We start from the raw sequence: 23,185 nt of genomic DNA on the forward strand, positions 1-23,185 counted from the left end.
TTGTATGTTGCCGTCGAACATAGGTGGTGATCGTGTTCATGTGAATGGACCGTGTATTACTTGATACGTGCAAAGATTCCTTGCTGTTCTATGTGGTGTCACAGAATACCATTTCTTTCGGAATAATGTAGATATCGGTAGACGTATCGAACAGAGGTTACCGAAAGACCTAACAGGAAGTGAACTGAGAAGTTCGTTTATATGAACTTAAAAAAAAATCCTCAGCTGTCTTTGACGAGAAGAAAGGCGCTTTCTTGTGACCACGTTGGCGGGCGACTGTTAAAATCAACAGGAGAAAGCGGGCAAGGAGCGCGGTGGCCCACATAAGGTCACGCACGCCGCTAACGGTACAACTAAAGCAAAGCATACGGAGGCTGCAAGAGACCTCTCCTGAGGTGGAAAGTAGCTACAAAATGTAAACTACGTGGTAACTTTTCCGTTGATGTTCGTATACGCAGGGCTGTCACTCCTGTAATGTTTGGCGAGAGTGCAACATGTTTCGGAAAATACTGGATGAAACAACGAACGCCAGCTCAGATTTTGTAGCTACGTCCGCTTTCTTAAGGCTACTGAGGAGCTGGGTTAGGAAGGGTTTACTTTTCAACATTTCCTTCATCTGCTGAGTGTGGTGAGTATTTGTGTAACTTCTTTATTGTTGTGTTATGTCTTGCGGAACGATTAAATTAGTTAACTATTTAGGGAATTAAAATTTTCTTCTTTCTTCGTTTCACTGCGTCATCTTCCAAGCAGTGCAATAAGTTGTCGATGGCGTTCATTTGTGTATTGGGGGGCCCCCAAACTTCTGATGAGGGAGGTACTGGTAGGTTAAGTGCCATGGGAAAGAGCTTACTTAGCGAACCACAGACAGTTATGTATTGCACTAAACAGACGCATACGTGTTTGTTTTCCATATTGTACCTAATTTTCGCTTGTGGCAGTGACTCATGCTGTTACTAAGCTTGTAAACTTGTGTAAGGACTTTATTTAACTCTTTCGAGCTCATGCATGCATAAAAACATAGGATATTTGTAGTAGCGCTGGAAACGAAAACAGTTTTTTATATGCATAGTTTTTTATTTATAAGAGAAAAATAGTTATTGTTACACATTTGCCCAATGTCTTGCAATTTCGGAGGTACAGTTAGTACAATTTGTATCAAGTGAGTAATGTTAACCGTTCGTAATGGAGAGACAGGAGACCGAAAACACAAAACGCGTACGCTTCCATTTTTATTGCTTTTCTGATTTTGTTTCATTCAAGGGTTCAAACAGATATATTTGTTTAATTCCAACGGAGACTCGAGTTGCTATGTAAAATGGGGACCTAATAAGAATCAGAACAACTGAGCGATACGTAGGTTAGAAGTTTTAAGGAAATTACCACTTTATCACTGTTTTGTTATTTTATCTGAATATATGATAAATATTCCACCTGTACTCAGAACAGAAGTTTAAATTTAGTACGAGTTCAGTATGCGATACAGGGCTGGTACTAACCGCAATAAAACTTATTTTAGAGGTGTTTTATGCCAGTAGCAAAACATAAATAAAATGAATATAATAATAATTGCGAAATGATTCTTGCAGTTTTCTTCTGACACAAGTTTTTTATTTATTCGTTTTGTTAAAATCGTAGCTCCTATGTCGTAATCACACTCTTAGTTGCCTTATTGAGATACAGAAATGCGTCTCTCGATCGAGAATCACGAACTATGAACACAGAACAACCTTCGAGACTCTGTGATCGATAATGAGGCTATGCGTAAGCGAAAATTACGGACGTGGTGGGTGAAGTATATTTCGCGTCCTGATCTGGCGCATCTGCTCTTCGCCTCTGCAGCAGGAGGCAGGTGCATCGGCAACTTACTTGTGACGTCAGAGGCGCGCTAAGCCCCGCGACAAAAACCGGTTCCAGCGCTAGTGTTCAACTCGAGCGTACTGGATTTGGGGCTCGATTGCTCGGCCGCAGCACAAAGGCATTAAAGAGAACTTCCGAGCAGTCGCTAATACCCCTTTAATTATCGTTCCGGTTGCGAGACAAAGTTTGCCGAATTTCTCTTTAGTACGTTATAAATACTCCGGAAGGTGGTTGACCAGTCAGATATTGCCAATTTGACTACAATGCTCTGTTTCGATAAAACATTGAATATTATACAGTATCTCAACTTATTAATTGTTTTGGCTTATTGGAGGAGAATGGTTAAGTTTCGATTGCTTAACAGAAACGGTTCACGTTTAACCTCTGTTGCCCTAAGGCCTTGGAAACTCAAGTTATTTAGGTCAGAACGTTGCAGGCACGATTTATGGCAATTGTTGTCGACTTCAAAGTAAATGTAATCCTGTTATCAGATAAGAATATCCCGCACATTAAAAGGCGTGATTTTCCAGTTTATTATGCCACAATGTATCCATTGTATTATTAATCTTTTAACTATTTTTGGCCCTTTTTTCCACTTATATAAATAAGAATATTTGAAATTTTGAATCAAACACAATCGAATCATGAGAGAAGAAAGTAAAAGAATGTGAGTACTGCTTATGCCACATTGTGATAAGATGTAGATATGCGTTGCACACGTATTAACCTTACTGCAGAGACTGCAAATATGTGTGCAAACAAGAGGCCTGATAAAACACACACAGGCACACATCCAGACCCATCCACCCCCCCCCCCCCCCACACACACACACACAGATATATATATATATATATATATATATATATATATATATATATATATATATATATATCTAATTGGTTCAAATGGTTCAAATGGCTCTGAGCACTATGGGACTTAACATCTATGGTCATCAGTCCCCTAGAACTTAGAACTACTTAAAGCTAACTAACCTAAGGACATCACACACATCCATGCCAGGCAGGATTCGAACCTGCGACCGTAGCAGTCGCACGGTTCCAGACTTCAGCGCCTAGAACCGGTCGGCAACCCCGGCCTGCAAGATCTAATTCGTACATTTTGGTAATCCGTGTATACGATTAGTCTCACATTGGTTGTATAGTCAGTCTCAGGTTCTGAAGGGTGAATAGATGAAGTAAGTAATATCACAACTCAGTGCTACGCCGAAATTACTGCTGGTAGTAAGAATTTAACGTTTCTTTCCTAACATTCTATTACGCCTCGCTACTCCGCAATACAGCTGCATCTCTACAAGAAAGCCCAGGCTCTAATTGTAGTACAATAAGTAGAACTGAGAAATAATATGTTCATTAATGTTAAGACTAATCACATATACATACACTGCATGACAAATAAGTGAAACACCTAGGAGATGAGGAGGAAAGGAAATGAAACTTCATGGGTTGAGAAGGTATGTGACGTTATTTCGGCGATTACAAAAATGGACTGAGTTTTACAAAGAATTTGGCAGTACGAGCCCACTTATCAGTATGACGTTGCAACCCTTCTGGCCTAAGTGCACTGATTCGGCTGCGAAGAGTATCACGAAGCTGTTATACCTTTTGTGGAGGTAAGGTGGACAACAACTGTTGTATCTGGTTTTTGATGTCCTGGGTACTGCCGCTGGGACGGAGTTGCCGTCCGAGCTGTTCTATCGGGGACGAATCTGGGGGGGGGGGGGGGGGGAGATGGTTGCTGGTCGTGGGAGCTCCTCGACATCGTGCAGACACTACCCGTGCCGTGTGCGGACGAGCATTATCCTATTATCCTGTTGAAAAATGGCACCGAGATACTGTCACACGAGAGGTATGCTATGTCTCACGTGTTACCTCTTATGCAACAGTATCGCGATGTTATTTTTCAAAAGGTCAATGCTCACATTGCAGAATATCCGTGACAAACGGTTGTGCCGTCAGAGTTCCCTCGCTCACTACTAGCCGTGACCTGAAACCGTACCCGATAGTTCACCACACTACGACGCCAGGATTACACTGCTGTGACTCACCGAAACATTGGGAAAATGGGACCCCCACTCTAGCCACCATGTAGGGTAGAACAGAAACACAATTCATCTCTAAATACAGTACGGCACCATTCGTCAGCATTCCACAATTCCTGGCGACGGAAATACTCAAAACGATGCGACTTGTACTGTGGTGTCAACAGCCTGGCTATTGGCTACACTGGCTGCTGCTAGTGTCCAGTCGATGGTGCGTTGTGACGCTGCGTGGTTGCGTGCTCGCCTCCTACGCAGCGGGCCCGGGTTCGATTCCCGGCCGCGTTGGAGATTTTCTCCGCTCGTGGAGTGGGTATTGTGTTGTCCTCATCCTCATTTCATCCTCATCACCGACACGCGAGTCGCCCAATGTTGCGTCGACTGCAATAAGACTCGCACTCGGCGGCCGAACTTCCCCGGATGGGTCCTCATGGCGAGCAATGCCATACGATCATTTCATTTCACTTGTTCTCGGATGGCAGGCAGAGATGTGAAGGGGTTACAATGTGCTCGGTGCACGGTATAGTGATCCTCCCTTGTAGTGGTCAAACGCGGTCGACCAGAATCTTGACAATGAGTTTGCCTGCCCTCAAGTTTTCATACAGTCGAACATCGTGCCACTGTCGCGTCCGAATGCTTCACAAATCTGGATAGTGTGCGATTTGGTAACTTGGCTCAACAGAAACTCACAATGTGGCCCTTCCCAAACTCTGTTAGATGCTGATAACGCTGTCTCAGGCGTGTACGTGGCATTTCCGTGTCCTTCACAGTGATAATTCAGTAACTGACACAGTTCACACGCCTTCTATACCTTACCACACAAGTAACAACACTGAACATGAACAATACTAATGCCCTTGGCGGCCTTTGCTACTTGACACAGAGGGTCATAGCTCTGACCCAACTACGCCTTTAATTTTTGAATATTGGCTTCCAACGACCACCAAGCAACAAGAGTTTTGTATTGTTAGTAGCAAGTCTGACGATTCCTATTTTTGGGGGCAAAAGCACTCTGAAAATAAATTTAAAATAATCTCCCGCGACATATCTATGTTCTCACGGGCAGACGCCATCACCGATGTGCACCGAGTGGTTAAAACTATGGGGTTGCTCTGAGGAGAAGCGAGGTTTAAATCTCTGTCCAGTCATCCAGATTTAGGTTTTCGTGATTTGCCTAAAACACTTGATGGAAATCCCGGAATGGATTCCATGAGAAAGTCACAGACGATTTGCTACCCAATACTTGTCCAATCCGAACTTGTTCGCCATCACCAATGCCCTCGTCATTGACGGGTCGTAACATCTTAATCTTTTTTTCTGTCTTTGCCAGTAACGATTGGAATAGACGATCAGTCTCAAAGTTTTGGTTAGAAATTTTCTGTTGTTGTTGTTGTTGTTATTGTCATGGACTTCTGTCTGGAGACTGCATAATTACTGCAACTTACATCCATTTGAATCTGCTTAGTGTCATTGGCGTCCTCAAGGGGGAGCAGGGGCAGGAGGGGGCAACCTCATGGAATCTAAGTACAGCATTTTAATTCATTACAGAATTCTCGTACATAACTAAAAATGATTGTCTTTGATTCGACTAAACCGAAGATTTACCACTGCGGAGTGTAAGGGAAAACTACGGTGTTTAGTAAAGGCTAGGTTGCTTGGTTGTCAGGCTGTTCACGGGAAATTGTGCAATTTTATTGTAGCAGTGACGGTCTTGGCACTCTTAGACAATCTTGGCAGGTGCGAACTTTAGAGCAGAACACTGCCGAAATACATTGAGGTAACAAAAGTCATGGGATACTTCCTAATATCATGCCGAACCTTCTTTTGCTTGACGTATTGCAGCAGCTCGACGTGGGATGGACTCAAATCGTAAGTCCCCTGCAGAAGTACTGAGGCAAGCTGCCTCAATAGCCGTCCATAATTGCGAAAGTGTTGCCGATGCAAGATTTTGTGTGCGAACTTACCTCCCATAAATGATCGATGGGATTCATGTCGGGCGATCTGGGCTGCCAAATCATTCGCTCTAATTGTCCAAAATGTTCTTCAAACCAATCGGGAATAATTGAGGCCTGGTGACATCGCACATTATCATCCATATCATGTTCTAGTTGCAGTCGATGCATCAGCATATTAATCGTAGCTACGCTTTCGACCAAAATCACGTTTACAGCAATGAAAATAAAATCCATTTGCCTATACACGTGGTAATTCAGATCCCAATATTAATGCCACCGAGTTTTAGAAGTGCGGGCATTCCCATTGCTAGCTAGCTTAAGAAACACTTCGGCTAATGAACGTTTTTTGGCTGAGGCGAGTCTAATGGAGAATTCGAAACATTGTAAAATACGTTTGGCAGCTATGTAGCCCTTTATTTCCTGGATTGGTGCAGAGTTATCCTACTAAATTTAATCGCTAATAACAGTATTTCGTTATTTCGATAAACATCCAGAATGATTGTCACATAAGCGGTGACGCAAAGGTAAAAATTTCATCTTTTTGAGACCAGAAAGCTCTATGCAACAGAAACTGCAGATCATTTTGCCATTTTCATTGCGAATTTGCCGGCTTATTCATGTCCGGGGTAATAATAGAGGGCTGTTTGCGTGGGTTATCTGCTAGCGTAGTAAAAGGTGTTTGCTACTTCAAGGGAGGTCTGGTTTGTTTTCGGTTCTAATCTCGATGGAAGCAGATAGACTATCAGTAAAGCAATTTTCAGAAATTCTCGCGCCCCCAATACGTTTTATTGCTACCTTTATTCTGTACCGGCGCCCTGTGGATGTAAATATGAAAATCTTGTAGAATTTCATACTTGTTACTGCCTACTTTTTCCGCTTCTGTCAAAAACTGAATTAACTTACGTGTGGCACTGAATGATTTTTCACTGAATTTCTTTATGAATCTTCACGCATTGCTAAATTTGCACACTTACATGGTAGGTCGGCAACGGTAATCCAGTATGACTGGCCTGAACGTTGACACAGACCGTTCCGTGGCCGAATGCGCATTATATTTTGCTAATTCGTAACGATCTGGGGTACTTTGTCTTACTAAAACAGTTATATTATCTCGATAAGCTGAAATTCATATTTATTAGTACAGTTCATACTAATTAGCGTTTCTTCTTACATTTATATCTTATATTTACATGTTGTGTTTAACACACTAATCAGCATTAATATAGTCTTACACATGATTGAAAGCAGTCTGACAAAGTTCAGATAGTTTGTGAATTTCACACCTGTGCATAGTATGTTGGTAGCACTTCGTTGCCTTGCCTGTTATGCTGTGTAGCAGACTTTAAAGCTGTGCAGATCAGCATAACGAAAAGTCGAGGGGTCTCGCTCGTTTTGTTCACGACTATACATAACATATAAACGTACAGGAATTGTACAGATAGTAAAATATGGCTAAAAAGGAAAATTTAAAATTGAGGAAATTAATACAAATATGTCACAAACACGGATTAAACTTTATCAGCCAGTGAGATGTGGACGAACACGAGTGTAAAAACAAGGTAAAATATGGAGAAAAAGAGAAATTTCAATATAAAAATGAATATAAAAATATTACAAACACAGGTAAGGTCGTGGATATCTTGTAGCGATCCTTGAAAAGGAGTATCTGAGATTTCGAAGGCCATGTGGAAGATTATATACTCAACAGTATATTAACATTTGTCTTGGACAAAATGACTACACTCAGTTTTACACTGTAGAGCGATTCTGGTAGAGAATGGTTATGCCGTAAGGTGGAAATGGTGTTGGTGACTTTTTAAACTATATGGGACGCAACCCAGCGCAACATGCAACCATAGGGATACAAGTTAGGCCACTCAAGTTACCATGGCTATGAAATAACTTTTCAAACCAGGGACACGAGGAGTATTTCGTTTCAGTCCAAGCCTGTTACGGGCTGCTTGCACTTTACCAGTTGGTAGTTGCTTTGAAAGATTTCCTCCATCCAAATTCATACTAATTATTTATTATTATTATTTTCGTATGAACATTACACGTTGCTTCTTGATTAACAGATACATTACACATAGACGTACAGGAATTCTACAAGCATAGTAAAATATGGAAAAAAGAGAAATTTAAAATTTTAAAAAAGGAATACAGGTATATCACAAAGACAGGTTGCAGTTTTTCTGCCAATGACATAAAACCAACAGGAAGTATACAAAGTAAAGTATGGATAAAAAGAGAAATTTAAATTAAAACAATAAATACAGATATCTCAAAAATACAGGTAATGTCGTGGATTTCTTCTAGCGACCCTTGAAAGGGAGTTTTTGGGATTTCGAAGGCTATGTGGAACATTGTTTGTTCATGGTTTCACAGTTTTCACATGAAGAAGTTTCGGTCATTCCCCATTGAAACACTGATTTAGTGCATATTCCCTGTCCGGTGCGTATTCTGTTGAGGTTGCACCATAGTCTTTTACTGTGGTCGAAATGGCGACTTTTCTTGTGGGTCTTTTATGACATTACAGTTTCTGACTTCTTGTCACTGCTGTGATCGCCAGTGTTCGTCTATGGTAAAGCTGGGTTGCTGTTTTCATTGACACCCGCTCCCCTGTTTCAGGCAAATGGGGTGCTGCGAAAAGCTGGCCGTGTATAGTTACGTTGTAAACTGTACTTCCCACTATGACATCACTGTCGAACAAGATGGCGTACGAGATGGTGGCGGAAAAAAATAGCAGTGGAAAAAATGGCATAATGGCTCCCACTGTAAATTGTTGTGGCAATGCATTTGCTTACCGACCCACACTAGCAACCAGACAAGGCCCGTTTTATGTGTTCTGTTCACTTTACTGGAAGGTTTAAAACCATGTAACACGAGCAGCATCAGCAGAGGTCGCTTTCCCCCTCGGCAGAATAAAAAGAGGAATGAGACCACCACATTCGAATTTAAGTATTATTATTAACGATTTCCTCTAATTGTTTATTACACGTGTGTGTGTAATTTCACGAATACTTACAGTTTTTATTCTTTTCCACAGCACAGCAGAACTGTTCGATTGTCTACTGTGTTGCGCCACGCATGGAGTGGCTGCAGCACATCAATGGCCTACCAGATTTATGGGATCAGCCATTGTGTACATTGCCACAGCAGCACACCAACACGCTACCTGATTTATCGGTCTTCAGGTTTCCACCGTTGCAGCAGCTGCACCCACCTCATTTATCGTCTGACTTAAGTCTGCACTTAAATTTCTGTCCATCAGGTAAGAGCTCTCAAAAAGTCAACACGTCAAAATGCATAGCAACAGTACACTCATCGTTTAAGTATTAGTGAAGACGATGACTGAGGTAGAGTGTGGCTGTAAAAATATATATGTGTAGCTTATTTTCATTTCTCCATGTAGGTGACGCTGAGCCATCCGATATGAACACAATGTTGCCGAATACAGTGTGTACTTTATAATCAGTGGCAACAGTAAATGCATCAGTGTGGGAATTATGTCAAATTGTGAGTTCTACTCAGTGCTGGCTTTCGAAAATCCTCAATACAGTGATACAAAAGACGTATTATCCCGGGAAGAGTGGAATCGCCGATGTGATGCTTCAATGCGTATTACTACCATGTCCAGTGCAATTGCTCAAGATCCCTCAGTCATATTAGGGGATCATGCAGTCTCTACATGGGACTTACCATGAAAAGTTAAACTTTTTAATGTGAGAGAGTGCACTCATCTACAAGAGCAAGCATTTAAAAACCCAGTGCATGCCAGTTACATAATCCAGCATGCTGTAGACAAAGGAGGAAGCTGGCAGCCTTATGTATACAGATCCTACAAGAGAATATGGACCAATCTGGTGGAGCCAGTGCACCAAACTCAGAGGCCATCAGACGAAACCGTCGCCTAAGTTTATAACACCTTCAGCACATCAGTAAATGCAAATATGTATGAATCAGCCATGTCTGATGTAAGCAAATAACTGTGTTCTTATTTATATATATATATATATATATATATATATATATATATATATATATATATATACTCAAAAATATATAAGAACTTATGAACAACAAGAGTTTAACAGACATGATTTTTATTTTTCTATAAAACTTCTTACATGCTAATGTTGTCATAAGTCATCGTCATGTGGAAGGGGGTAAAACACCATCATCACAAGGGCTTTATAGTAACGAGCCAGTCCATTAATAGCACTGAAGACTAGGAGAAGAATGGAACTCTCTTTCCTCATAACGTATGAACGATAATTGTAGGTCCATCTGACTGCAGCATGATGAATGTTATCATGACAGTACTAACACATACAGATAGAATGCGCTTTGAACAGGTGTATCTATTTTCAAAAATATTATTGCAGCCCAAATACCAGGAGATATTACATGGCATTAATGCTGTAACATACACAACAATCAATGAAAGCAGGATATCCCACCACCTGAGAGCGTAAAGCCAAACACTGTGTTTATATTTGACGATGTTGCAGTGGAAAACCAGTATCAAATATGGAAATATTTCTGTTTTGGCTGTGATATGGGGGTTGGCGTCTTTTATTTGAGTCAGGCATAGTCTAGGGTTCCAAAATAGTTGGTGGGGAATAATGCAGACTTTATTGTTTATATTTCAAACAAAACAATATAAATTTAAAACACATTTAGCACGCATGTGTAGGAACTGACATGACATTCAGCGAATTTATAAAGATATGTGGAGATTGCTGGAATGACACGCAGTCCTGATTTCTGGCTGTTGATGAAACAAGAAGACTGAAAGATGTATGATATAGACAAAACAAAACATATATCAGTACTCTCTCTGTCTCAGAGAGAGAGAGAGAGAGAGAGAGAGAGAGTGCCACGTGGGGTAGCTGTGCGGTCTGAGGTGCCTTTCCACATTTCGTGCTGCTCCCTCCGTTGGAGGATCGAATCCTCCCTCAGGCATGGGTGTGTGTGTGTAGTCCTTATTGTAAGCCTAGGGACCAATGACCCCAGCAGTTTGGTCTCATGGGAATTTACCAAAATTTTTCAATTTCCAGAGAGAATATATATATATATATATATATATATATATATATATATATATATAAGAGGTTAGCACATATACATTACATCATGGACCAATTTGCATGCATGTCAGGTGTTGAGCATGAGAGGAGGGGGTCTATGGACAGAGCATCCATCCATACATGGATGGAAAATTTGAAGGTATCAAACTGAAGCAACCAATAAAACCGAGGCTGTGAGAAATGCAGCGTTAAGTGATAATAGTGAATACCTCAGCGAAAATCAGAAACATATTACTATGCATATTGTAATATGCAATGAAGTTTTCAGATAGTGTCTGAAAGATGGATTATATATATATATATATATATATATATATATATATATATATATATATATATATATATATAGGGTGTTAAAAAAAGGTATGGCCAAACTTCTTGGAAACATTCCTCACACACAATGAAAGAAAATATGTTATGTGGACATGTGTCCGGAAACGCTTACTTTCCATGTTAGACCTCATTTCTCTTCAAATCACATTAATCATGGAATGGAAACACACAGCAACAGAACGCACCAGCGTGACTTCAAACACTTTGTTACAGGAAATGTTCAAAATGTCCTCCGTTAGCGAGGATACATGCATCCACCCTCCGTCGCATGGAATCCCTGATGCACTGATGCAGCCCTGGAGAATGGCGTATTGTATTACAGCCGTCCACAATATGAGCACGAAGATTCTCTACATTTGGTACCGGGGTTGCGTAGACAAGAGCTTTCAAATGCCCCCATAAATGAAAGTCAAGAGGGTTGAGGTCAGGAGAGCGTGGAGGCCATGGAATTGGTCCGCCTCTACCAATCCATCGGTCACCGAATCTGTTGTTGAGAAGCGTACGAACACTTCGACTGAAATGTCCAGGAGCTCCATCGTGCATGAACCACATCTTGTGTCGTACTTGTAAAGGCACATGTTCTAGCAGCACAGGTAGAGTATCCCGTATGAAATCATGATAACGTGCTCCATTGAGCGTATGTGGAAGAACATGGGGCCCAATCAAGACATCAGCAACAATGCCTGCCCAAACGTTCACAGAAAATCTGTGTTGATGACGTGATTGCACAATTGCGTGCGGATTCCCGTCAGCCCTCACATGTTGATTGTGAAAATTTACAATTTGATCACGTTGGAATGAAGCCTCATCCGTAAAGAGAACATTTGCACTGAAATCCAACACACTGTTGGATGAACCACTCGCAGAAGCGTACCCGTGGAGGCCAATCAGCTGCTGATAGTGCCTACACACGCTGTACATGGTACGGAAACAACTGGTTCTCCCGTAGCACTCTCCATACAGTGACGTGGTCAACGTTACCTTGTACAACAGCAACTTCTCTGACGCTGACATTAGGGTTATCGTCAACTGCACGAAGAATTGCCTCGTCCATTGCAGGTGTCCTCGTCGTTCTAGGTCTTCCCCAATCGCGAGTCACAGGCTGGAATGTTCCGTGCTCCCTAAGACGCCGATCAATTGCTAACAACGTCTTCCTGTCGGGACACCTTCGTTCTGGAAATCTGTCTCGATACAAACGTACCGCGCCACGGCTATTGCCCCGTGCTAATCCATATATCAAATGGGTATCTGCCAACTCCGCATTTGTAAACATTGCACTGACTGCAAAACCGCGTTCGTGATGGTTGGTTGGTTGTTTTGGGGAAGGAGACCAGACCGCGTGGTCATCGGTCTCATCGGATTAGGGAAGGATGGGGAAGGAAGTCGGCCATGCCCTTTCAGATGAACCATCCCGGCATTTGCCTGGAGTGATTTAGGGAAATCACGGAAAACCTAAATCAGGATGGCCGGACGCGGGATTGAACCGTCGTCCTCCCGAATGCGAGTCCAGCGTTCGTGATGAACACTAACCTGTTGATGCTACGTACTGAAGTGCTTGATGCTAGTACTGTAGAGCAATGAGTCGCGTGTCAACACAAGCACCGAAGTCAACATTACCTTCCTTCAATTGGGCCAACTGGCGGTGAATCGAGGAAGTACAGTACATACTGACGAAACTAAAATGAGCTCTAACATGGAAATTAAGCGTTTCCAGACACATGTCCACATAACATCTTTTCTTTATTTGTGTGTGAGGAATGTTTGCTGAAAGTTTGGCCGTACCTTTTTGTAACAGAGAGACGCGAGGGGTAGCTGTGCGGTCTAAGGTGCCTTGCCACTTGTCATGGACTTGAACAGGTAAGGCTACGAAGGATATATGTGGAGTACGACAAAACTTCGATTTTGGCCACAGAAACAACTTTTTGGGACCCCATTATCAATAAATCCGTTGAAATACGCATTGCGGGAAATCTAATGAACTGTGACAGTGGTTACCAATTGAATAACGCATGGAATCCCGTCATCTCCGAAATTTGCTCGAGACGAAGACGCCAGAAGACTTCGATAGCTGCGGCCAGCGACAATACCGACGGCAGCTGAGTCTTGCAGTTCCACCAGCGAGGGCACTGTCGCTGGGCGGTGTGGCCCTTCTGTCTCCGCGACTGCAACACATGCGCGGCAGTACTATCAGCGCACTGTATAAGCTGGAGCGGAGGACGTCGTCGTCCAGGCGATCATTGTAGGCAAAACCACCCCTTCCTTCCGTCTCCTCGACTTCTATATCACCATTTATGGCCGTACTATCGCCCTCACCCCACCCTCAAGTACCTTGGCGTCACCCTCGACCGTCTCCTCTCCTGGACCCCCCATCTCTGGACAATCCGAGCCAAGGCACGTTCCCGACTCTGTCTCCTCAAGCTCCTTTCTGGCCGCACGTGGGGTCTGGAGCGCTCCTCCATTCTCAACACCTATAAATCCCTCATCCACCCTATCCTCTGCTACGCCCACCCCACCGGATCTCTGCCCCTCCTACCTTTTACAAATCCCCTTCAAATCCTAGAACGCCATGTGCTCTGCCTCGCCTATCGTATCGGCCGCCCCTCCCCCATGCGGATCCTGTATGACCTCATTGCGTTCCCTGCACCTCCTCCTTTTCCTCGAACGGATACAGATCCTCTACACCTCCTGTAAATTTGATCCTCCACACCCGCTTGTCTCTCCCATCCTCTCCCACCCGCGTCTGCTGCCGCGCCTTTATTCCCGCGTCCTACCTGCTCCCCATCTCTCCACTCTTCATACCCTCGCCCTAGGTGGCTTCCGCCAATTCCCCAGCCCTGATGATGCCCTCATCCCCTCCATATACCCCTCCTACCAACTTTGATCCTCCCGTTCAACCCCCTGTGTCTTTTCCCATGGGCACCCACTCTCCCTTCTCTCCCTCCTCCTTTCCTCCCTCCCTCCTCTCCCTTGGGCTTCCCCATACCTCCCTACCTTCTTTCCTCCCCCTCATATCTCCCCTGTCACTGGCATCTACACCCTCCCCTCTCCCTCCTCCCCCACCTGTTCCTCTTTGGCGGGTCCCCAGACTCATATACGTATAGTGAACTTTCGTGTGCCGGAGATCATTGCCTAGTGTTTGTGTGTGCCGTCGTGTTTGTGTTCCAGAGTTCCATCGTTTGTGCTCCATCTTTCGTGTGTGTCATCTCTGTCATCTCCGTGTGTGTCCACGTTTCTGAACTTTTCTATTTCGGACGCTGTGCCTGTGAACGGCTCCGTGTGTTTTAATTATGTATGTCTACGTTTGTATATCCATCATGTCTGTTTTTCGATTGTCTCCTTTTGTATCGTTTGTCATATCAGTGGCTGAAGAGCGGCGTAGTATGCCGCTGCCGGCCTACCTGTATCAGGTGTGAAAATAACAATAAAGGAAAAAAAGCCTTCGTCCGTCCTCGTTCGGCTCACCTGAAGATGGCTGGCAGTTGTCCAGCCTAAATATTGTGCAATGATGTTTACGACGACTGGCTGCAATCCCAAAATCTTTTTATGAACGAGATAAATGTTGTTCAGTTTATGGCTTTATTCAGACACAACCTGTGGTTCCCTTGAAGTACAAGTGCTAAAATTTTATTCTGATTCTCAACACATGATTCAAATTGACAGCGATCACGTGCTGCCTGTTCCCACAGGTCAACATGCATTCGGTGGAATGCAAAATTCCAAGTAAATAGTCTACGAACTGTGTTATCATTATCATTAAACCACACCCCCCTTAATGACACTTAAGTTCAAAAGGAATCTCTATATTTGTCTCACACTCTTTGTATACTATACAGCTTTGACATAATTATTTTGTGAACTTAATCACATCTACTAGGTTTCATTACTCAATTAAAGACTTGTTGCTGAGTATGTTCAAGGTGATACCACCAGTAGCGACTTTGTGAAGCATATGAATGATTTAGGTAAAAAGTTTTGTGAAGTTGGAAACATGCTGGATGTAAATATTAATTACATCTAAACAATTTTGAACTCAGTTGATGTACTAAATGCAAAAGTTAAAGATGTTGAAACAGTTTTAGTTGAATGAGAAAAACTCTGAAAACTCCATAGTACCGAACAGCATGCCGACAGAACATAAACTCGTTGAGTCATGGAAGGCTATTCAACAGAAATTGCAATTGCTAAGGTTAGGGCATTTGGAACAAGATCAGTCTCCCAGGTAAAGTTTTAAATCAACTACTGAATTTATTGAATGGCTATCACCCCTCCCCCACCCCTGGCAAGACAGATGGAGGCAGAGGAGAGGAAGATGGGGATAGTGAGATAGATGGGACATAGGGGATCAGCAGGATCCTTTAACCAAGCATGTAATACATGTTGGCAATAAAGAATTTGGAACACATAAAACATTTCATGATGCCACGTCAAAGTGTGAACATCACTGTAGATACACAAGGCTTCTATGAGCAGTGTGCTCAGTATGTATTTAAGGATATCACCTTCACTGCATTCACAAATGATGGATGTGTAATAATGTCATTCTCAGATATAGCTTTACCAAAACCTCCCACAGACATAAATTGTGCCAAAACATGGAAGACAGCATTGTGGTTAACACACTTTTTCCAGGGATTCACTGGAATGATCCTGCTGTATCTTACAAACATATGGTGACATTGCTTCAAACTTTCAGTCATACAGACACTATCATGTATGTCAAAGGCATCGAGAATACCACATGGATATGCAATGTCTACAAGTATGCAGCTGGTATCGTATGGGTGTCCAGCCTTGTGGCAGCTCAAGAAATAGTGTGGAGATGAATAAAATAGTGTTGTGTCTTCTTCAAATAATGTAAACTTACTTTCCAGCTGGATGGCAAATAACTGACTTTAAAACAATCGCTGTGTTATTAATGAGTTAATCCTGACTCTATTTTTTTCCAGCCCCTCTAGACTTAAACAGGTAAGGCTATGAGGATATATGTGGTAAGAGAAATATTGTTTAGTTTATGACTTCATCCAAACAAAACACGTATGGTTCCCTTGAAGTACAGGTTATATAATTTTACTCTGATCCTCAACACATCATTCAAATTCACAGCAATCACGTGCTGCCTGTTCCCAGAGATCAACATGCGCCGAGTGGAATGCAAAATTCCATGTAAATAGTCTATGAACTGTGTTATCATTATCGTTAAACCACACCCCCTTAATGATACTCATGTTCAAAAGGAACGTCTATGTTTGTCTCACACTCTTTATATACTATACAGCTTTGACATTATTGTTTTGTAAACTGGGTCACATGTACTATACACCTGACATGTGTCTTTTTTATATATATGTGTGCAGTATAACTTTTACATAATTATTTTGTGAACTTAGTCACATCTCCTATATACGCACCTGATATGTGTCTTCTTTATACATTTGCATGCGGTAGAACTGCCAATGTGTTTGGGTCTTTAGGACTGACGGTACAGTTTTGTAAATAATAACTAGGATACAGGGTAACAAATTTTCTCCATTTATTCAGAGCATTTTTTTTGGTAGCAATTGCCGGCCGAAGTGGCCGCGCGGTTCTGGCGCTGCAGTCTGGAACCGCGAGACCGCTATGGTCGCAGGTTCGAATCCTGCCTCAGGCATGGCTGTGTGTGATGTCCTTAGGTTAGTTAGGTTTAACTAGTTCTAAGTTCTAGGGGACTAATGACCTCAGCAGTTGAGTCCCATAGTGCTCAGAGCCATTTGAACCATTTTGGTAGCAATTACTTTGCACAATATGTTCCTAAAATAAATTTCTTTAACATATACAATATTTTCTTTGGGAGCAGTTTTTTATGCTAATAATAACTAATAGTACCATGAGTTCTTAAAAATTTTCTCGCAATATATATAACTTTTTGTGCAGAGATATTTTTTACATTAATAATGACGATCTAATATAAAAAAAATCTGTAGTGTGCAGTTCAATGTGTTTCCCATTGAAGTCTTCACAGTTGTCATTCTTTTCAGTTGTTGCCATGGAAAAGATTACAATTCAGCTATTGCATTATCATTTGAAAAAAGAAATTATCATTCTTTTTCAGTTGTTGCAATGGGAAAAATTTACAATTCAGCTATTGCAATTTCATTTGAAAAATGTTTTTCAGTTTAAAAAGACAGATTACACTAAAGACCAGAGACTGATGACTAGCAGCAGGTGCAAAAATTAAATCCTAAATTCACATGTATACATATGTACATAGCATACGTTTTCTTTTCGACGGACACATACAAGTCTACACAGTACACATTTCTTTAGAACACACACACATTGTGTGCAATAAACTGACTGACTGACACACACACACACACACACACACACACACACACACACACACACACACACACACACACTATTTACAAGTAAATACGTTCATCTTCTCTCGACTAATCGAGTGAATACTGTGAGTACAAGAGGTTTTCGATCCCATACTCACAAATGACCTATTTATCATCATGGCACAATAGGCCAGTTTTCAGCTGTGATACTGTGTACACCACATGGTCCTGCAATTGAGTATTAACTTGGTGCACCACGGGTGGAAGGGGATGTGTTGCACCGCCAATGGCACTGAGAAGCTGCTCTAAATAGTCTTCAACCTCAAGAGCCATTAATGCCACACGACATACACCCCTTGTATGCATTTGAATGGCACCTGCCACTGTACAGTGAGCATACACTTTTGAGTGAAGACCAAGAAACTCCTCAATCAACAACCCATTTGTTTCGTCTTTCATAAGGCTGATAAGCTTACTGTTGAGAGGCGTTATGCCATAAGGATTATGAGCCAGTATCCAGATGTGCTGAATGCATTGCGATGGCACCTTATTACTTCGTATCTATCGCAACCCTTCACCCAATAGATGAAGTTGTCTGTATCCATAGAAGTTAACTCTAGCTCTGTGAAATCACTGGTACAATCGGAATTTCGATAGGTCCAGTATACACACACCGACATAAATAGGCTTTGTGAAGTCTACTGGAATCTTAGCCATCACCTGACTGACGAAATCTTTGTTGAAGATCATGGCCCACTTAAAATTTGGCCTGCGATATAGTTCTTTGTGCCATAACACTCATCCCATTTCGTTCTTAAGTAAATTTCGTTGTGGTTTCTCAAATTATCCATTGTTTTGTCAAAAATCATACTGTTCATAAGTTTAAAAACATCTTTGTTAAAATCAAATGTTGCGAAAGCCCTCAGTTTGGTGTTAATGTCAGTATACTCCTCTAACCGGGGATACTGGTCGAAGGAGATAGTGTGGCTGACTCCAATCAGCTACATATCCAAACTGAGATGTTGATGGAGGTTTCTGTAATGCATGATGTACCTCTATTTACCATCCAGCGTCATTATCAACCTGGGGATGGAGCTGTTTTGTGTAATCTGGTTCTGCAGCGAAATGCAGGAAAATCTGCAGCGGATCGGCACTTGGTGCAGGGAGTGGCAACTGACCCTTAACATAGACAAATGTAATGTATTGCGAATACATAGAAAGAAAGATCCTTTATTGTATGATTATATGATAGCAGAACAAACACTGGTAGTAGTTACTTCTGTAAAGTATCTGGGAGTATGCGTACGGAACGATTTGAAGTGGAATGACCATATAAAATTAATTGTTGGTAAGGCAGGTGCCAGGTTGAGATTCATTGGGAGAGTCCGTAGAAAATGTAGTACATCGACAAAGGAGGTGGCTTACAAAACACTCGTTCGACCTATACTTGAGTATTGCTCATCCGTACCAGGTCGGGTTGACAGAGCAGATCCAAAGAAGAGCGGCGCGTTTCGTCACAGGCTTATTTGGTAAGCGTGATAGCGTTACGGGGATGTTTAGCAAACTCAAGTGGCATCGCGGTGTAGCTTGCTGTCCAGGTTTCGAGAGGGTGCGTTTCTGGATGAGGTATCGAATATATTGCTTCCCCCTACCTCCCGACGAGATCACGAATGTAAAATTAGAGAGATTCGAGCGCTCACGGAGGCTTTCCGGCAGTCGTTCTTCCCGCGAACCATACGCGACTGGAACAGGGAAGGGACGTAATGACAGTGGTGCGTAAAGTGCCATCCGCCACACACCGTAGGGTGGCTTGTGGAGTATAAATGTAGATGTAGAACAGGAAATCGCGGCACATGTCGTGTAAACTATTAGGATATCTTCGTTCTGCCTCCACAACATATCCTACACCAGCAACTGCAGCCACATCTTTGAATTTATAGAATACGGTGTTTTCTGGATCGAACAGCTATCGAAACCTTCAAATTAGCAGAGGTTGTTCCAAAGTATGCTAATATAAATTGTATGCATTGAACTTCTCACCTATTCACAGGTTATTTGCCTCGTTATGCCTGTGCACATCTTGGCAAAGTTCACCATGTATCACTCATATGAAAAAGAGCAGCATGTCAACATCAGTCAAACGTTCGATGCTGACTCCTGTCTTTTTCGACATTGTGTCATACGGAAGCCAGGGTGCAGAGTATTAAAAGGCAGGATCTGGAGTGCGTGTGGTCATGAATACACTCTAAAATTTCTTGATAATGTCTGTAAGCAAATGCACATCTGTGTCCATGTAAAACTTTGTAGAACCCTTTGAATTACAGATGTTGAATTCCTTGCAAATGTTCAACACATGTTCATACTCCATATTTCTAATTGCATTGCATGTAAGATTACTGGAACATGGGGTTATGCTGGGCAATGTGGTTAGAGTTTGAGTTTCTCAATAGAATCCAGATATTTGTATAGGAAGACCCCCTTCTTCACGACCAACTACAACTGAGCTTCATCCGCATGTACAGTTCTAGTGAGATGCACATCATCATGATACACTCCTGGAAATGGAAAAAAGAACACATTGACACCGGTGTGTCAGACCCACCATACTTGCTCCGGACACTGCGACAGGGCTGTACAAGCAATGATCACACGCACGGCACAGCGGACACACCAGGAACCGCGGTGTTGGCCGTCGAATGGCGCTAGCTGCGCAGCATTTGTGCACCGCCGCCGTCAGTGTCAGCCAGTTTGCCGTGGCATACGGAGCTCCATCGCAGTCTTCAACACTGGTAGCATGCCGCGACAGCGTGGACGTGAACCGTATGTGCAGTTGACGGACTTTGAGTGAGGGCATATAGTGGGCATGCGGGAGGCCGGGTGGACGTACCGCCGAATTGCTCAACACGTGGGGCGTGAGGTCTCCACAGTACATCGATGTTGTCGCCAGTGGACGGCGGAAGGTGCACGTGCCCGTCGACCTGGGACCGGACCGCAGTGACGCACGGATGCACGCCAAGACCGTAGGATCCTACGCAGTGCCGTAGGGGACCGCACCGCCACTTCCCAGCAAATTAGGGACACTGTTGCTCCTGGGGTATCGGCGAGGACCATTCGCAACCGTCTCCATGAAGCTGGGCTACGGTCCCGCACACCGTTAGGCCGTCTTCCACTCACGCCCCAACATCGTGCAGCCCGCCTCCAGTGGTGTCGCGACAGGCGTGAATGGAGGGACGAATGGAGACGTGTCGTCTTCAGCGATGAGAGTCGCTTCTGCCTTGGTGCCAATGATGGTCGTATGCGTGTTTGGCGCCGTGCAGGTGAGCGCCACAATCAGGACTGCATACGACCGAGGCACACAGGGCCAACACCCGGCATCATGGTGTGGGGAGCGATCTCCTACACTGGCCGTACACCACTGGTGATCGTCGAGGGGACACTGAATAGTGCACGGTACATCCAAACCGTCATCGAACCCATCGTTCTACCATTCCTAGACCGGCAAGGGAACTTGCTGTTCCAACAGGACAATGCACGTCCGCATGTATCCCGTGCCACCCAACGTGCTCTAGAAGGTGTAAGTCAACTACCCTGGCCAGCAAGATCTCCGGATCTGTCCCCCATTGAGCATGTTTGGGACTGGATGAAGCGTCGTCTCACGCGGTCTGCACGTCCAGCACGAACGCTGGTCCAACTGAGGCGCCAGGTGGAAATGGCATGGCAAGCCGTTCCACAGGACTACATCCAGCATCTCTACGATCGTCTCCATGGGAGAATAGCAGCCTGCATTGCTGCGAAAGGTGGATATACACTGTACTAGTGCCGACATTGTGCATGCTCTGTTGCCTGTGTCTATGTGCCTGTGGTTCTGTCAGTGTGATCATGTGATGTATCTGACCCCAGGAATGTGTCAATAAAGTTTCCCCTTCCTGGGACAATGAATTCACGGTGTTCTTATTTCAATTTCCAGGAGTGTATATTGTTTTAGGAAGTTTCTGAAGTGGTACATGCATGAAACATAGCAAGTCAAGGAAGTGGAGTGTAATGTTCTTGTTGTTTGTTTGGAAAATTAAATATGTTTTTCAGTGCTCTCAGGCAGGACAATAAAATCAGCTAAGTGTTCAGTAATGAAGTGAGCATCATATCCACACAAATCATGAAAAAAGAGAGGTATGGGGCATGGTAATTATTAGTTCGAGTTGCATGCATTGTGTGCTGCTCTGTGGAACTTCTCTGTTAGATAACAGTGGACTCTACATGTAGTTTCCACTTTTTAAACTGATGGCACCTCACAAATATGACAGTTAACTGCATTCTTTTATAAATCGTCATTTTCCTGTGATTTTCTCATAAGAATATGGGTGTGATAAATCTCAGTAGCACCCTTTGCAAATTGTTCAAGCTCAGAGAACAGCTGTCTCACAGAATTATCCCCAATATATGATGGTTAAGACTAGAGTCATATTAACATACAATATGATCCACTACCACATATGGTACTTGCTGTTCTGTGAAGGTGGTATGGGTGGCAGTGGATCACCCTCACAATGTGGCACAGGAACAAGGAGGCACTCAAAGTCAGCATTCGCTACAAAGGGGACACACTCCTGGTGATTGATATTCTTAAATTTTAAGAAGATGTTTTCCTCACTGTATCCTTCAACGTGCACTGGTGCCTGTGAAGACCAGTCTATGAATTGCTTTGGTAAATGCTTACTTGAAATAAATGAGTTGAAGCATCTAGGGCAAAAATGCCATTTATGACAGTGTTTACTCAACTGGGAGGAAAGAAATTTGGACATGTTCTTGATCCAGCAGTATTGCTGATTTTCGCCATGGAAGAATAGAAGAAAGTGTACATGCTGCTTATGTTGACTGGTGGAATCAGAAAAATGGAGAGGTCCAACGACTTTGTTTGTAACTTTACTATCATCTGATTTGCATTCCTTCAGGTTGTAAATGTGAACTGATATGTCGATATCCTACCTCTCAAATGTGGATATGCTTTGAAGACTTATAGGTAAATCAATACCATCAACTTTATAACATCCACAGACATAATTACCAACATATTATTTACCTGGACGCTACACATTTTTGTTATACTTTCTATTGCACATCAGGACTGTCCATGTAAAACAAAACTCATCATCACTTTGGGCATTAATGGGCAAATTGTTCTGATCTTGGTTGTTAGGTATATCCTCTGGAAGATGGATATAGCTGGACGCTCCATTTAATAGGTCAAAAACATGTGAACGGATGTCTAGCTAGAGTACTTGGCTGAATGCCTTCCTGCATTTTGGAAAAATGGTCTTGTAGGACACTCAAGGTAAAAGTTCAGAACCACTGACCAGTTGAGCTGCTCTGGTATATCACATCATCCGCCCCCCCCCCCCCCACGCCGAAATATAGATGATGCTTTTCTCCTCAACATCGCTGATTTGTTTTGGAGGATATGTGAGCTCACACCATAGCAGTGCACTACACTTAGAGGATGGATAGTGCAGATTGCTAAGGATTCTGTAAGACTCCCTTTCCAGAATGGATAGACACAAGTTCATGAAATGGTT

At 42.9% G+C, this 23,185-nt stretch overlaps 1 long non-coding RNA gene across 1 annotated transcript; it reads left to right on the plus strand.

The window, feature by feature from the left end:
* The first annotated feature begins 359 nt into the window (after positions 1-359).
* On the plus strand, positions 360-9,852 carry LOC126469633 (uncharacterized). Its single transcript, XR_007586032.1, has 3 exons — positions 360-628; positions 8,916-9,140; positions 9,282-9,852. It is a non-coding gene; the product is annotated as an uncharacterized LOC126469633 (long non-coding RNA).
* The last annotated feature ends 13,333 nt before the right edge of the window (positions 9,853-23,185 follow it).

This window comes from Schistocerca serialis, chromosome 3 (genome assembly GCF_023864345.2).
Source record: "Schistocerca serialis cubense isolate TAMUIC-IGC-003099 chromosome 3, iqSchSeri2.2, whole genome shotgun sequence".
In the NCBI taxonomy this organism is placed as follows: domain Eukaryota; kingdom Metazoa; phylum Arthropoda; class Insecta; order Orthoptera; family Acrididae; genus Schistocerca; species Schistocerca serialis.